The 15,202-nt window shown below is 38.4% G+C and overlaps 1 non-coding gene across 1 annotated transcript; it reads left to right on the top strand.

Annotated features, from left to right (window-relative positions):
- Window positions 1-11,010: 11,010 nt before the first annotated feature.
- LOC112428638 (U6 spliceosomal RNA) lies at window positions 11,011-11,117 on the top strand. The gene has a single exon (XR_003020685.2). It is a non-coding gene; the product is annotated as a U6 spliceosomal RNA (small nuclear RNA).
- The last annotated feature ends 4,085 nt before the right edge of the window (window positions 11,118-15,202 follow it).

Here is a 15,202-nt window from a genome sequence, read left to right as displayed (position 1 = left end):
TTTGGTTTATACAGAACAACTTTTCACTAGGAGTCACGTCATTCATTTTATTGATTTTTTTCATTTTTTATAAGTCCCTGTGGATTTAATGTGTTAGAATAAAGATATCTCTGCAGAAGGCAATTCTCATTTTTAAAAAATGACTGTTGATCAATGTGGAGTTATCCTTACAGATTAATGTAAAAAAGAAACATGTTTAAAACACTATTTGAAATTAACTTGGGGACACTTTGAAAGGAAAAATCAATTAAATAATGTGATTCTAGATCCTTTCATAAAATATATAAACTTTCCATTTTGTATAGTGACATTTTTTTCAGATACCTAGAGATATGAAGGAACATCCTTAGAAACATGACTGAGTCTTTATTTCTTTGGGAGTATCACTACCCTTGAAACAGGATGATAAAGCTGAGAATAGCACCATAAACTCAACTATAAATAACCCACACTAACAAAGGAAAATGCTGGTTGAACGACTTTTTACACATACCAAAAAGCAATAATTTACAGATATTTCCCAGTGAAAACATGGAAGCAAAGTAAGAAAGAAAAGAGAAATAAATTAGGATGCTAAATGTTGCCTTCACTGTGTCAGGGAAACTAATGATCATTTAAGAGGGAAAATGATAATCCCTTCTCAGGGCCCTATTTGATGTGAACTGCTGTCTAGGCTTACTCTTGTTAGTTCTTTACGGGAAAGTCAAAGTGGGTAGAATACAGCAAGTTTTTTTTTTTTTTTAATACCTTTAGGGAGGCTTTTACTTTTCACTTTACCACAGACTCCTCATGCCCTAATATTCATAACTCTACGCTGATTTACACCTTTATTTTTTCAGCCTGGTCTTTGCAGGCATGTGATTTAGGGATTCCTGTCCTATGTTCCCCCACCCCACCAAATTTCTCTATTTGATATCCCAGAATTATGTTCATAATTCCAATCTCAAATAGCCTCCGTCATTTCCCCTTTCCCTGTCTAAAGTTCATTTCTCCACAAAATCCATTCACGTGACGACCACTTCATGAGGGAGTGTCTGAGCTTATCACATTTGTTATTTATAAGCAGTGGTATGCTGGTAAACGTTTAATAACTGGCTCTCCCTGGAAGGAAGAGGATCCCAGATTTCTGGTGTTTGTCCATTTCTGTGGTGTAAACTCTCTTACCATGGCCAGTTGAAAAGGTGCTCACAATCTGCTGGTAAGAGCTGGTGAAAGCTGGCTCCAGCACACAATTGTTTTTTTAGGAACAAATGGCCCATAGCTTTGTAAGATTGTATCAGGTATTGTACTTTTAAAAGAGGTGTGGAAGCAGCACTGAGCAAAAGTAAAAAGAACCAAGTTCTAGACCTCATTCTGTCATTCCATAACTAGTTGATTCTAAGGCCACTGAACCTTCCTGGATCTCAGTTTTCTCATCTATACAATAACAGAAGCACATGAAATAACGTTCTAATGCTAACAGGCCTATAATTCTGTGTCATCCTTCATACAATCATGCAACTACATGCAACTACAACTTCATACATCCTCAACTACAATCTCCTTGAGAGTGGGTTATGCCATAACATACTATATCCTCAACACACCAGGCACAGGCCCTTGTACTTAACAGGTGCCTCCTATATAGCTGTTTTGCTGAATAAATGATTCACCTGGGTAACACTGGCAGTAGCCTGGGCATATGATGGGTTAGTGGTATAGAATAGGGTATGAGATTGCATTAGAACAAGGAGAAAGAATCAAGAGATTAATTTGAAGAATAGTTTTCTCTATGAATAAAGAAAATTTCCAGGTTGGTAATAGGTAAACTGAACGGTGCCATTTGTATACCATTTCTGCTCCTTCTCTCCCCTGGAGGCGCCAAGACGTCCTCCATTTGACCTCGTCTCCTAGTGGAAACTTCCCTTCCTCACCACCATTTTTTTACATTAGAATTCATGCTAGACTACGTTTTTAGCATTTCTTTGCCATTTGCATTTCTTCCTGTCATATATCACTGTCAGATTTATCTCAGAGTAAACAATATCTTTTTTACCAATACCTTTCTTTTCGTTTTTCTTATGACGCTATTTGCGAGCATAAAAAACTTGAATTTGGGCTGATTGGGGCAATATTAATAATACAGCAAAAGCCAAGAAGACTTCATGTATTGAAGTAAAATTGGACATTCAACAGAATAATAAATAAAATTCTTTCTACTTCAGCTTTTTCTAGGCTCATAAGGCCTAGATATCATATGGCAGTGAGGTAAGAAGAGAGCTCTGTGCAGAACTGCTAAGATTCTTGTAAAACCATTTTTATCAGCATCAATGAACCCTAACCAATTAAAGAAAGAAAGAAAGAAAGAAAGAAAGAAAGAAAGAAAGAAAGAAAGAAAGAAAGAAAGAAAAAACCTCCAGAGTTGGAAGAACTGGAGAAGAATCCTGCTGAGTTATTGGCAGTATGGCTCCCCCAAGGGAGAAAACCTACTTCTTTGCTTTAAGCCAAGTGAGAGGAACTTCAAGAGGAGGAGACACTTGAAGAGTTTGATAAATATCTCCCAGAGTTTAAAAAAAATGTTAGTGCAGGTATAAGACAGTATGGCTAGACTGGCCTGAAGGAGCAAGGCAGAGAACAAGGCAGGAATCAAACTTTCTGCAGACCAACTGTGTGCCACACAGGAGGGATCAAACCTGGAGTTCTTGAAAGGACTGCCTGGAAAGTCAAAGCAAATGGCCAGGAATCAAAGACTGTGTCAAAAGTAACAAACTGCATGAGGTGTCACCTATCTTACAGGAATTATAGTTGCAGTTGAGGCTCCTGGGGCAAAATCACTCCAAAAACACCCCTGTGATAAAGTCAGCTTTGAGCGTCTATGACGGCAAATCCAAATCACATCAGTAAGGTATTTGCTGTCCCCTTAACTCTTCTCCCTCATCCCCCTCCAGTGCTGAAGGCACTAGAAGCCATAGTTAGTGATGGAAGAGGAGATGCCACGTCTCACACACACCCACACACTTTACATTCATATACATACACTCTCATACACACACATTTATACACACATTCACACGCATTCACACACATGCGCGCACACACACACCACACACACACACACCAGGCCACCAATTCTTGGTCAGGCCCTGGCTGGGAAATGGGAGAAAATTTAAAGAGGACAATGGGTTTCTATTATTATACTGAACTGAACTGCTTAAAGCTTTAAAGTAACTGGAAGATTACTAATTGCCAGAAAATAGAGAGTAATTTTTAAAACTCTGAGATCTGCTCAAAATTTCATCCAAGAATCAGGAAAAAAGCTATTCAACCCAATGTGTTAAAGAGACAATGAGAAAAAAAAAAAAAGTTGCTTCAGGTTTTGTTTGTTTGTTTGTTTGTTTTCTAATGAGCTTCTTTATAACTATAATGGTCGCAGACTTAATAGAAAAAGATTGGCCTCCAACCCTTCAAGTCCTTGAATGTTTTCAAAACCACTTTAAAACACCAAAAGGCATTGATTCATCTGCCCCTAATCAAACTGCAAGCACCCACATTTGAGAAAAGCAAAAACTATTTCTTCTTCGATTATGTTGTTCCTCTGTTTTGCCTTATTTATAGTATTAAAACTGTGTGTTTTCTATTGTTTTTCATTGAAAGTGCACTATACTTTTACTCCCCTATTGATTTTTAAGTCAGATAGACCTAGGATCTGAAACACTACTTATAACATTCTTCATAAAGGAAAATGTCTGCAACATTCCAAAATTAATGGTTAGAACTCAACCCATTTGGAGAATAAGCTTCCCTGTAATATGTGCATACTCCAGTGATGACTGTATATGTAAGAGTAAAATAAAACCTTTATTCAACATGATCATCTCTGTATAGAACTTGTTATACTAATTTCAAATCTCTCAAAGGATATAGATGTTTTCCCCAGTAGGTCTGGTCTCAGGGATAAGAGAAATTCATTATTCCGCCTGTATTAATTTGTCATGGTGTGTACAGCCAAGGATCCAGCACAGAAATGGCACAAGCAAAGACTTCCCGGCTGACTGTCTCTTGGGGGTCCAAGACACAGTAAGTTGTCAGGGTTGATAAAGATATGTTCTAAGAAATGTGAACCTGCCCATTATTTTTCTGGGAATAGCAGCCAAAACCAATAACAAAAAAAAAAAAATGACCCAACACCGCCAGGCTTGCGGGCATTCTTTACTACATTTCATGCCAATTATTCCTTCTCACATGAAAAGCAGGCATTAATTTCCAACCCCTGACCTATATTTCACATACCAGAGTTTCAGACCAAAAGAAACACTAGCTATCATAAAAATGCTACGACAGCCTGCCACATGAGGAGGAATCCCTTTAGGCTTCCAGCCAACAAGTTTGGTTTGAGTCTGCCACACTTTTATAGGGTGGAAAGGTGAGGTGGGGGAGAAAGAGAATAATTGTCCTCCCTTCCTTGAGAGGTCTTATCACAATATCTACTACTTTCAGAGAGGTAGTGAAAAAATGATGGAAATCATAACTAATATCTGCTTGTCTTCATGGCATCTAGAGTCCCAGTAGGCTTCGTCCTTAGCTGCTTCTCCTGTTTCAAGCACAAACTAATCATTCCAGTAAAACCTCCAGAAAAGATCTCCTGCATGCCTGAAATATTCCAAAGACATGGGATTGGAACTAGAAAGCACTTCAGACAGAAACGTATGCTGGAGCATGGTTTTTGTGAATGGGAAGTCATGGGCAATGGTTCTTCTAGTGGCTGAACAGGGATTTGAGTATAATGGTTCATTTTTACTAAATGGTTCCCTGGGGGGTCCAAGAAAAAAAAAAGAGCAATATCCAAAAGTGCCCAACATCTTCCCAGGGGCAGCTTTTTCAGGGGGAAGAATCTAACTCTGTGAAGACTCACAATGTGTTATACTGAAAAATGGAATGAAAATACATTTCCAGCCTTCTCAAGCAGACTCCAACAGTGAAGAAAAAAACAGAACACAAAACATTCTCAGGTTATAGCCAAGTTCTAGATGGATCTCAAGACCCAGCAGAGAGATTAATTTAATTTTCTAAGATAGCAGAGTAAGTCAAGAAATAGGGGATTTAAATGAAATTATTTTTGCCTGACTACCATATCAAATCCTTAAATAATAAGGCAGCATCTAACTCCATTATTTCAAACTTCAAATATTGTTTCTAGCATAAGAGAAGCATGCAGAAATGGGATGGGAGGCATACTGCATTGTTATTCATAGTAAACCCTCAGCATCTTTTGTACTTCATTCATTCACATATATGTATTGACATACATGTATTAACTATTCCATTCAAAGTTCTGTGCAAGGTGCTGGGGCTGAAATTGGGAACAAGATAGATAAGACTACTGTCTTCACACAGAAGCAGAGAAGAGAGAAAAAATGCATTTTGAACGACAGACAAGCTCTAGCTATGCCAAAGCTCCAGCTAAGCTGATATACTTGGTCAAGGTGTCCGGCCTTTGTGGAGAGAATTTCAATTTGGGTCCTGGCTCTGTCACTAACCTAATGTGTGACCTCAAACAAGTCATGAATACATTCTGGCTCCCAATTTGGAGACAACGGCACCTGTTTTAGGGAGCTGAGACTCAAAGAAGGCAATGAAGTTTTATGAACTGTTGTATAAATAAAGTGTCTTATTACAAATATTAGAAAACACTTATAGCGGCCAAGCATGGTAGCTCACGCCTGTAATCCCAGAACTTTGGGAGACCGAGGCGGGTGAATCGCCTGGAGGTCATGAGTTTGAGACCAGCCTGGCCAACATGGTGAAACGCCGTCTCTACTAAAAATACAAAAATTAGCTGCACATGGAGGCAGGTGCCTGTAATTCCAGTTACTCGGGAGGCTGAGGCAGGAGAATCGCTTGACCCTGGGAGGCGGAGGTTGCAGCAAGCCGAGATCCCACCATTGTACTCCAGCCTGGGTGACAAGAGCAAGAGTTTGTCTCAAAAAAAAAAAAACAAAAAAACAAAAAAAAAATACTTACAGCAAAAAAAACTTAAGAGTTATCATTCTATTTGTTGCCTAATTCAAATCTAACAAAAATATCTGCTGTCAGAGCCAAAAGAGTAGGTTGTGATTGTAACTAATCATTTACACAATACATTATGAAGAACACACAATACTCAGATCTGTACAAAGTCACAAGCTAAAACATAATAACGTTTTACAGTTTTCTTTAAATGGTTCACAAACTACGTAAAAAAAAAAAAAGAAAGAAAATGCATATTTTCCATTCAATACTCTTCAGAATTAAAGAAAAATAAGAAATACAGAAAAATAGGCTTTTTAAAATAGGCAAATAAAATTTTCTTTAATGAATGGATAGGTTTATTTCAGTTAGTAGTGAATGACTCCAGGGAAAGAAGTTAAGGGAATAGTCCATGAGGTTTCGGTGTGTGTGCGGTTTTTTTTTTCTTCCTTTCAACCCTACCTCTCTACCAAAGGAAAGGAGCCAAGAAGAATGGTGAACTGAAGGTTTCTTTTTATTCTCCCATAATTCAGGTGCATATTTTTTCCAGCTGAAAAGGGGGTAAGTACTTCTTCAGCTATGACTCAGAATGATCAGTTTCCATTTCAGAAAGAATGGTTAAAAACAAATACACACATAGTGGACTTGCAATTGTAGTCACACAGAGAGATTTTTTTCTACATCTAAAACAAATGAATCTAAATATTTTAAGTGGCTTTACCAGTTGGTAGAAAACATGCAAAATATAATTCACAGGTGTGTCTACTGGGTTCCTTTTATGGCAGTGAGCATGTAGGGGTTCCCATTATCAGAAAAAGAGGACAACAGGTTTAAATCCAAACCTACTGCGAAATCAAAAACTGCCATAGTGGGAGCAGTCAATCAAAAAGATTTTCATCGAATGCTTTAGCACTGGAGGCATTGAGAGTGCAGTGCAGCTCATCAAGACAGACTCCCTATCAGCAGATCCTGGCACACATATATGGGAAAGCTGTGACCCTCTGGCAAACAGACAGCTTAACTCCCTCACCTTTGGTGTAGTGGGGTACACCCCAATACCTATAGCAAACTTCCCAGAGGGCAGCATATTAGCTTGGCATGAGATGGCTTATCACCTAGTTATTCTAGGCATGGTGGGGTAGTTACAATCTGTAAACCTTCTAATGTACTTTCATTCCAGGAATGCATAGACAAGGTAGAGAGGACAAGTCTATTAAAAGTTTAAATACTTAACAACTTAGCGGGGTAAAGATTTAATACCAGCGTCTTGCCAGCAGAAGTTAAAGATGGACAGAAAGAGCCACAAAGAAATGACAGGAATCCCCGCTCCCCCCACCACACACACACATACACACACACACACACACACACACACACATATCAGAATTTTGCCTATTATAGAACGCAATTCTACAAATCCCACAAAAGCTGCAAGGGAGTAAGTTTTCAGTAAATGTCAAAAATTAAAAGCAGTGCTATAAAGGTATTGTAAAAAAAAAAAAAAAGAAAGAAAGAAAGAAAGAAAGAAACTACACAAGGGAAAGAAAGACACTAGGAAGTTGGGTGATGACTGACTCACAAAAATGTCTTATAGAAACATCGGCATGAAGAGAAACTACATCTTAACCAAAACCATCTGATGGCTGAACTCTAGGTGCCTTGTAAACAGGATCTTTGCCTTTATTTTTCTCTCAGCAGCTGACTGCAATTTTGGTGGTTTAAATAAAATCTGGAATTTTTTTCTAAAGATGAAACCTACATGTTTGATATTTAAATTTCTGTAATTTTTCTTTAGCCATATGAGGTTCTGTGATATGAACACAAGTTATACTAAACACACACACACACACACACTAAACATTGATATATATATTCATATGTCCAGATCTTGGGACAGGGAACATACTTTCTGACGATACAGAGCATAATCTTTCTTAGGGAAAATTTATTGTTTTGATACCATAATTTTTTCAGTTGGTGTCTCAGCTAGACAACAAAGAAAGTTAAGCCTGATTTAGCTATATTAGATTTTAAATCTGCTGCATTCACCAAAGTTCACCCTGAGCCCAGCAAACTGTTTAATACATTATAGACACCAAGCAAATGTCTGTTAAATGAATTAATATAGTAAGACCAATCAGCAACCTATCATTAAAACTGAAGTTTTACCTTAATTACATAAACTAAAATAATTTCCATTGTAATATTGCTAGTTATGAGCTAATAAAGATCTACTCAGATTTTAAAAATGTGTTTGGATTTCACACTCTTCTACCCAGTAGCAGCCAAGTCTCTGTCAATAATCATATAGTGACATTTCAAGTCCTCATGTCTTAAGCTAACAAATAAAACCAGGGGGATAAGAAGCAAATTTATGGAGTATTATTTGAAGAATACTTAAATGATTGCCTAAAAGTATTTTTCCTTCACCAATTTACCATTGGTATGATCTGAAGTTGCTACCATCAATCATGTATTGGATGCAAAACATTCAAAGGTTCTGGTAAAAGGCAAATATGCTACAGGTACCATCTGAATTTCCTTAGACCTTAAAAGTGTGGGTTAAAATGAAGTTTTATTTAATGGAATAATTTAAATGTTTCTAGTCTGTATAACCATTTGTGTTTGACAGGCCTTCAGGCCTTCAGCCTTCCCCACCCCACTACTCGCCCTGATCCCTTCAAAAACTTTTTTCCAATATTTCTGAGTCTGAGACAGGCTGCTAAATAATCCCATTCCTGCTGGCTCCTGTGATGACCTCAGCTTGGCTTAGCCATCATTCCTGCAAGTACCCCAGTTCCTCCTAGGGCTCTCCAGAAATCAAATCTATGCAAGAACTCTGTCACAAGAAAGAAATCTTACTTCCATTTTGCTTTGGAGAGATTTTCAAGCATGATCACTTAGGTCTCAGAACTTACTTTACAGAGTTCTCTATCTCTCTCTCTCTCTTCTCACCCCTAACCTCCCTTAAAATTTTAGAATTCCTCTGCTCTCCACAGAACTCAGATATGTTCCATTAGGGCAGGGAGACAGCTCTAGGTGCCTGAAACCATGGCACATGCTGGCTCAGGCAAGGCCTGACAAGCAAGGCCCTCTGCTGAGAGCTTATCCAACCTGGCTTCTTCTTCTCCCAGGACATTCCTGAGTATTTGTGCAAACATGCTTCTGGCAAGCACAAGATAAAAATGTGCCAAGTATGCCTGAATTTCAGTCTCAGTTGAGACCGCTTCCACATATGGAAAGATGAAAAGATAAGTATTAGCACAGTATCATCTACAAACATCTTCATGAAAATTAGATTCTGAGATCAGTTGATCCTGCAACAGACAGCAGATCTCTGAATGATAGCACAAATGTAATTTGATGAAAGGGACAAAGGGGAAAGAGACATAAAGGCTAAGAAATTCAGAATCTGGAGGTTGTTCCCAGGGTGATGAGCCCAGGAGCCAGGTGCCTTAAGGGTGAAAGGCCAAGGGCACCTGAGGATATTGGGTACATGGGCAGGGGACACTTGGGTACAAGGAGATGAAATGGGAATGAAAAGACACCAGAGATAAACTCAGCTAGGTCTCAGTGTTTCTGAAACTGTCTTGGAAACAAATAATTATCTTTTCCAGTGAAATTCCAGTGAGTTTCTGAAACTCAGTCTTGGAAATAAATAATTATCTTTTCCGGTGAAATTCCATACAAAAGTTTGATTTCACAAATTTGTCATTGATCTTCCCCGTAACTGGCTCTGTTCCGTTGTTAGCCAGTCATAACATCAGTCTATGTAACACCAAACATCCAGCCAATTCAGTCATAATCAAAACTCCAGTTAACCAGCCAGCTGTTGTCTGTACATAATGCCAAGCAATCAACTGGACTAACTTCAAGCCCGGGTTGATGGGAAAGACCAGATGTTTCAGCATTATGTAAATGCTAAGTGCCAATTGAAAACAGGAGTGTTCACTGTCATTTTGCATACAATCTTAGAATGAGCACTTGCACTTTTCTCATAAGCAGGACGTTAGCCCAACCAAGATCTCAGAGATATGCATACACAAACACAGATACACACACACGCTGAAAATGCTTGGGTGCGTGTAGGTATGTAAGAACATGTCAGAGGTGCAGACGTAGTAAGTTAATTCATACAATCTCAACTTCATAAAATGTACTCAATGTGCCTATCCCTGCCAGTCTGTGCTCTTCCCTGCCTTGCCCTGCTCTGCTCTTCATCTCAGGGAACGACACTTCCAGGCTCTTTTGCCCTCTGGCTTCAGCATATGGGAGGCACAGCTAGAAGATGAAGGCCACAAGGAAGGGCATGGCAAGCGAATTTTCTCCCTTCTCTCTCTGTCTCCTTTGATGTCTCCAGAAGCTCCACCTCCTTCCAGGTTATCCTTTCTTCCACAGTTCTGGTTCCCATACAAAAGCCCTATCTCTGGCCCCTAAACTCCCTCTCCATCATCTGCAAAATCTATTTCCTGGACTAAATTTCATCTACTGAAAGACCTAGAGTGACTTATTTTTCTGGCTGGACCCTGACTGATACACAGGATAATCTGGCAAAGTAAAGTACCTCTCATCCTGGGGTTTCAAGGGCAGCCTGAGGCCTATTAAAGAGCAGCTGAAGTGCTGAGCCAATGAAGGACGTGACCAGAGCTCTCCTCCTCTTCCTTGCTTCTCCCTATCAAGTCTTCTAACTAGTAAGAAAATAAATAAATAAAAATGATTTAGGCCGGGCACAGTGGCTCACACCTGTAATCCCAGCACTTTGGGAGGTAGAGGCAGGTGGATCACGAGGTCAAAAGATGGAGAACATCCAGGCCAACACGGTGAAACCCTGTCTCTACTAAAAATACAAAAAAATTAGCTGGGCGCGGTGGTGCGCGCCTGTAGTCCCAGTTACTCAGAAGGCTGAGGCAAGAGAATTGCTTGAACCTGGGAGGCGGAGGTTGCAGTGAGCCAAGATCGTGGCACTGCACTCCAGCCTAGCAACAGAGCGAGACTCCCTCTGAAAAAAAAAAAAAAAAAAAATGAGTGCTTGCTTTGACAACACATATTCTATAATTGGAACAATACAGAGAAGATCAGCATGCCCACGTGCAAGAATGACATGCAAATTTGTGAATGCTCTATATATCTTTTTACTATCCATGTATCTTATAAAATCATGTTGTATACCTTAAATATACACAATAGAATTTATTTCTTAAGTGATTTATCAAACACAACTCCTGCTGTTTCCTCCAGTGATTCCTATGAGACAGAACCCCCAAATCAAATGTTCGGAACCCTTTCCAAAATCAGCAAGCAATCCTGTCTTCCAGCCTCCACTCTATATGTCTGCCAATGGACTTACTATAAAATGATCCTATCATTTCTTCTTTTGTGGGCTAGGAGGCAGCAATTTCTTCAGATGGCCCTCTAAACAGTAACTCAGAGTTGATAGCTTTTCAATTTTAAGTCAAACGTCATTTCAACAGTCTTACTTATAAGTTTAACACATTGTTATATCTTTTGAAAACAAGCTTATATCAATTTTGTCAAAAGTTTCATCAGACCACTTCAACAAATTACATTCACACATTCCCTTAGCATTCACACTGATGAGGACAAAAGAAAACAGGAACATCAAGGTAAAGTAGATTTCACTGAATACGGGAGAAATTATTAACATGAAAGAAAGCAAATGGAATGAATTCCTTACACACAGGTTTGGTGAGTACTTAGGTGCAGGCTCTGTGCTGTTTACTTACAATACATGAGTTCAAAAGTGATAGTTCCTGCTTAAGAAAGGAGCTCACACCTGTGAACTGAGAATTACACTTTACAAAAGCATCATTTGTCAGTAACTGATCTGTCTTGTAGAATAGTATGAAATACAGCTAAAAATAAAGGGGACAAAATCATATTCACCTCTAATTCTGGCATATAGTCAACTAGCATTAACATATTGGTGTATATTATTTCAGACTCTTCTCTATGCATGCATGGAATGCATTATATGAACATTTGTATACATTTTTACATAAATTGGAGCATGTTATTCCAATTGTTTTATATTAGCAATATTTTATGAACTTTTTTCCACATTAACATACATTCTACCTAATCTTTTTTATACTATATCTTACTGTATGGAATGTGTATATTTATCTTATTGCTAGAAATCTAGATAGTGTCCAATGTATTTGGATTATAAATAATATTGAAATGTTATTTGTACAGGTGCAAAACTATATGTGCAAGGTTAGATTGCACCAAGTGCAGAACTATATGTGCAAGGTTACTATATGTGTGAAACTATATGTACATAGTTTTACACTTGTACAAATATTTTATACAAGTTGCTTATAAATAGTTAGAACCCTAGATCTCCTCCCCATTCCTGTTGCTGTGAAATTGACCCATCACCTCTCAGAAAGGAAACTGGGAATTTATTCTCTGACAGATAAAGTCCTTGGACTGGGAATTCACTGGGCATAGTTGAATGTGTGGTACCAGACCTGACACAGGAGGCTTAAGTAACAGCAATCATACTAGAGATGGAATAATGAGGCCCCTAACTTCTTCCCCCACAAAGCTTCCAGAATACTGGCAGCCAGACCTTTACCCTCCTGGAAAGAGAATAGAGGAATATTCACTGCAGAACTTGACCAACCCAAGAAAAAAGACTTCACATATACTGGCATCAGCATTTCATCAAAAAAACCCCACTCAAATCACCCTACAATTGAGCTCACAAGCCCCCCAAATAAGACACCAATATTAGTCAAGAACCAGGAACCAAGGATTACCAGATAGCTGAAGAAATATTGTAACATGGGAGATGTGACCAAAAAGAGAGTAGAGGAGGGAGATTTTTAAAAGGGAAACAAAAGGTTTCTGCGGAGAGAGTCATATCAAAATACCCTCAGAGAAGACCCTCAGAGAAAACAAGAGAAAAACAAAAACAGGATATTACCAAATAGGACTATTCTGAAAGGAAAACAGAGTTCTTGAAACTTAAAAGTGATTACATAATCAGAATTTCATATATTAAGTTAATTCAATGTGGAAAAAGCAGTCTTTTCTATAAATGGTGCTGAGATAACTGGATATCCTCATGTAAAATAATAAAGTTTGATCCCTATTTCACACCATACACAAAAATTAACTAAAAATGGATCAGACACTGAAATGTAAGAGCAAAAACTATAAAACCCTCAGAAGAAAACATAACAGCAAATCTTTATGACCTTAGATAACGGTTTCTTTTAAAAAAATTGACATATCATACTTGCACATCTTTTGAGGATACAGATGGCATTTTGATAGATGCATACAATGTGTAATGATCAAATCAGGGTAATTGGGACATCCATTACCTCAAATATTTATCTCTTGTGTTTGGAACATTTTAATTCTTCTCTTCTAGCTATTTTTTGAAATATACAATAAATTATTGATAGCTATAATTTCCCTACTACTCTACTGATTTTTAGAACTCATTCCTTCTAGCCAACTGTATTTTTGCAGCCATTAACAAACTTCCCTTCATCCTCTTCCTCTTCTTTTCCCAGATCCTGATAACCACCATTCTACTCTCTATCACCATGAGCTCCACTTTTGTAAATCCCAACCTTTGTGTTAGTGTGCCCTGGACATGGGACATGGGACATGGTGTCAAAAGAGATTATTTTTGAGCTTTACAATTTAATGGCTGTGCTGCTGAGTTTCAGAGTTGCTTGAGGCCTGTAGCCCCTCTCTTTTGGCTGATTTCTCCCTTTTGTAACAGGAATGATAACCCAATGCCTGTACCCCCATTGTATCTTGGAAGTAAATAACTTGTTTTGATTTCTCAGGCTCATAAATAGAAGCAAATGAGTCCAGATGAGACTTTGAACCTGGACTTGGAACTTTTGAGTTAATGCTGGAATGAGTTAAGACTCTGGAGAACTATTGGGAAGGTATAATTGTATTTTGCAATTAGAGAAGGACATAAGACTTGGGGGACCAGGAGCAGGATGATATAGTTTGAGTATTTGTGCCCACCTGTATTAGTCCGTTTTCATGCTGCTGATAAAGACATACCTGAGACTAGGAAGAAAAAGAGGTTTAATTGAACCTACAGTTGCACATGGCTAGGGAGACTTCACAATTATGGCGGGAGGTGAAAGGCACATCTTACATAGCAGTGGCAAGAGAAAATGAGAAGAAGCAAAAACTGAAACTCCTGATAAAACCATCAGATCTCATGAGACTTATTAACTATAACAAGAATAGCATCGGAAAGACCGGCCCCCATGATTCAATTACCTCCCCCTGGACCCCTCCCACAACATGTGGGGGGGGGGCCTGGTGGGTGGTGACTGGATCATGGGAGTGGATCCCCAAGACTTGGTGCTATCCTCACAATAGTGAGTGAGTTCTTGTAAGATGTGTTCGTTTAAAAGTGTGTGACACCTCACCCCACCCCTCTTGCTCCTGCTTTTGCTATGCGATGTGCCTGCTTCCACTTTGCCTTCTACGGTGAGTAAAAGTCCTTGAGGCCTCCCCACAAGCTGAGCAGGTGCCAGCACCACACTTCCTATACAGCCTGCAGAACCATAAGCCAATTAAACTTCTTTCCTTTATAAATTACCCAGTCTCAGGTATTTCTTTATACCAATGCAAGATTGACCTAATACAGCAATAAAACAAATAACATGATTTTAATATGGGCAAAGGGTCTGAAAAGATATTTTTGTAAAGAAGTCATACAAATGGCCAGTAAGTACATGAAAAAAAAATGCTTAGTATCACTAATCATTAGAGAAATGCAAATTAAGACCACAATGAGATATTACCTCATACCTGTTAGAATAGCTTTTATTCAAAAGATGAAAGATAAGTGTTGGCAAGGATGTGCAAAAAGGGAACTCTTACACGTTGCTGGTGAGAATGTAAATTAGCAGAGACATTATAAAGAAAACAGTATGGATGTTCCTCAAAAAAGTAAAACTAGAACTACCATATACTCCAACAACCTCATTTCCTGAGTATATAATCAAAGGAATTGAAATCAACATATTGAAGGGATCTCTGCATTCCCACAGTCATTCCAGCATTACTCACAATAGCCAAGATATGAAATCAACCTCAGTATCTCTTAGTGAATGAATAGGTAAAGAAAACGTGGTATGTGTACATGATGAAATACTATTCAGACTTTTTTTAAAAAAAGGAAATGCTATCATTTGTGACAACA

This window comes from Macaca nemestrina, chromosome 11 (assembly GCF_043159975.1).
Source record: "Macaca nemestrina isolate mMacNem1 chromosome 11, mMacNem.hap1, whole genome shotgun sequence".
Classification (NCBI taxonomy): Eukaryota; Metazoa; Chordata; class Mammalia; order Primates; family Cercopithecidae; genus Macaca; species Macaca nemestrina.
Note: the sequence above shows the minus strand (reverse complement) of the source record. Positions and strands in the feature narration are given on the sequence as shown.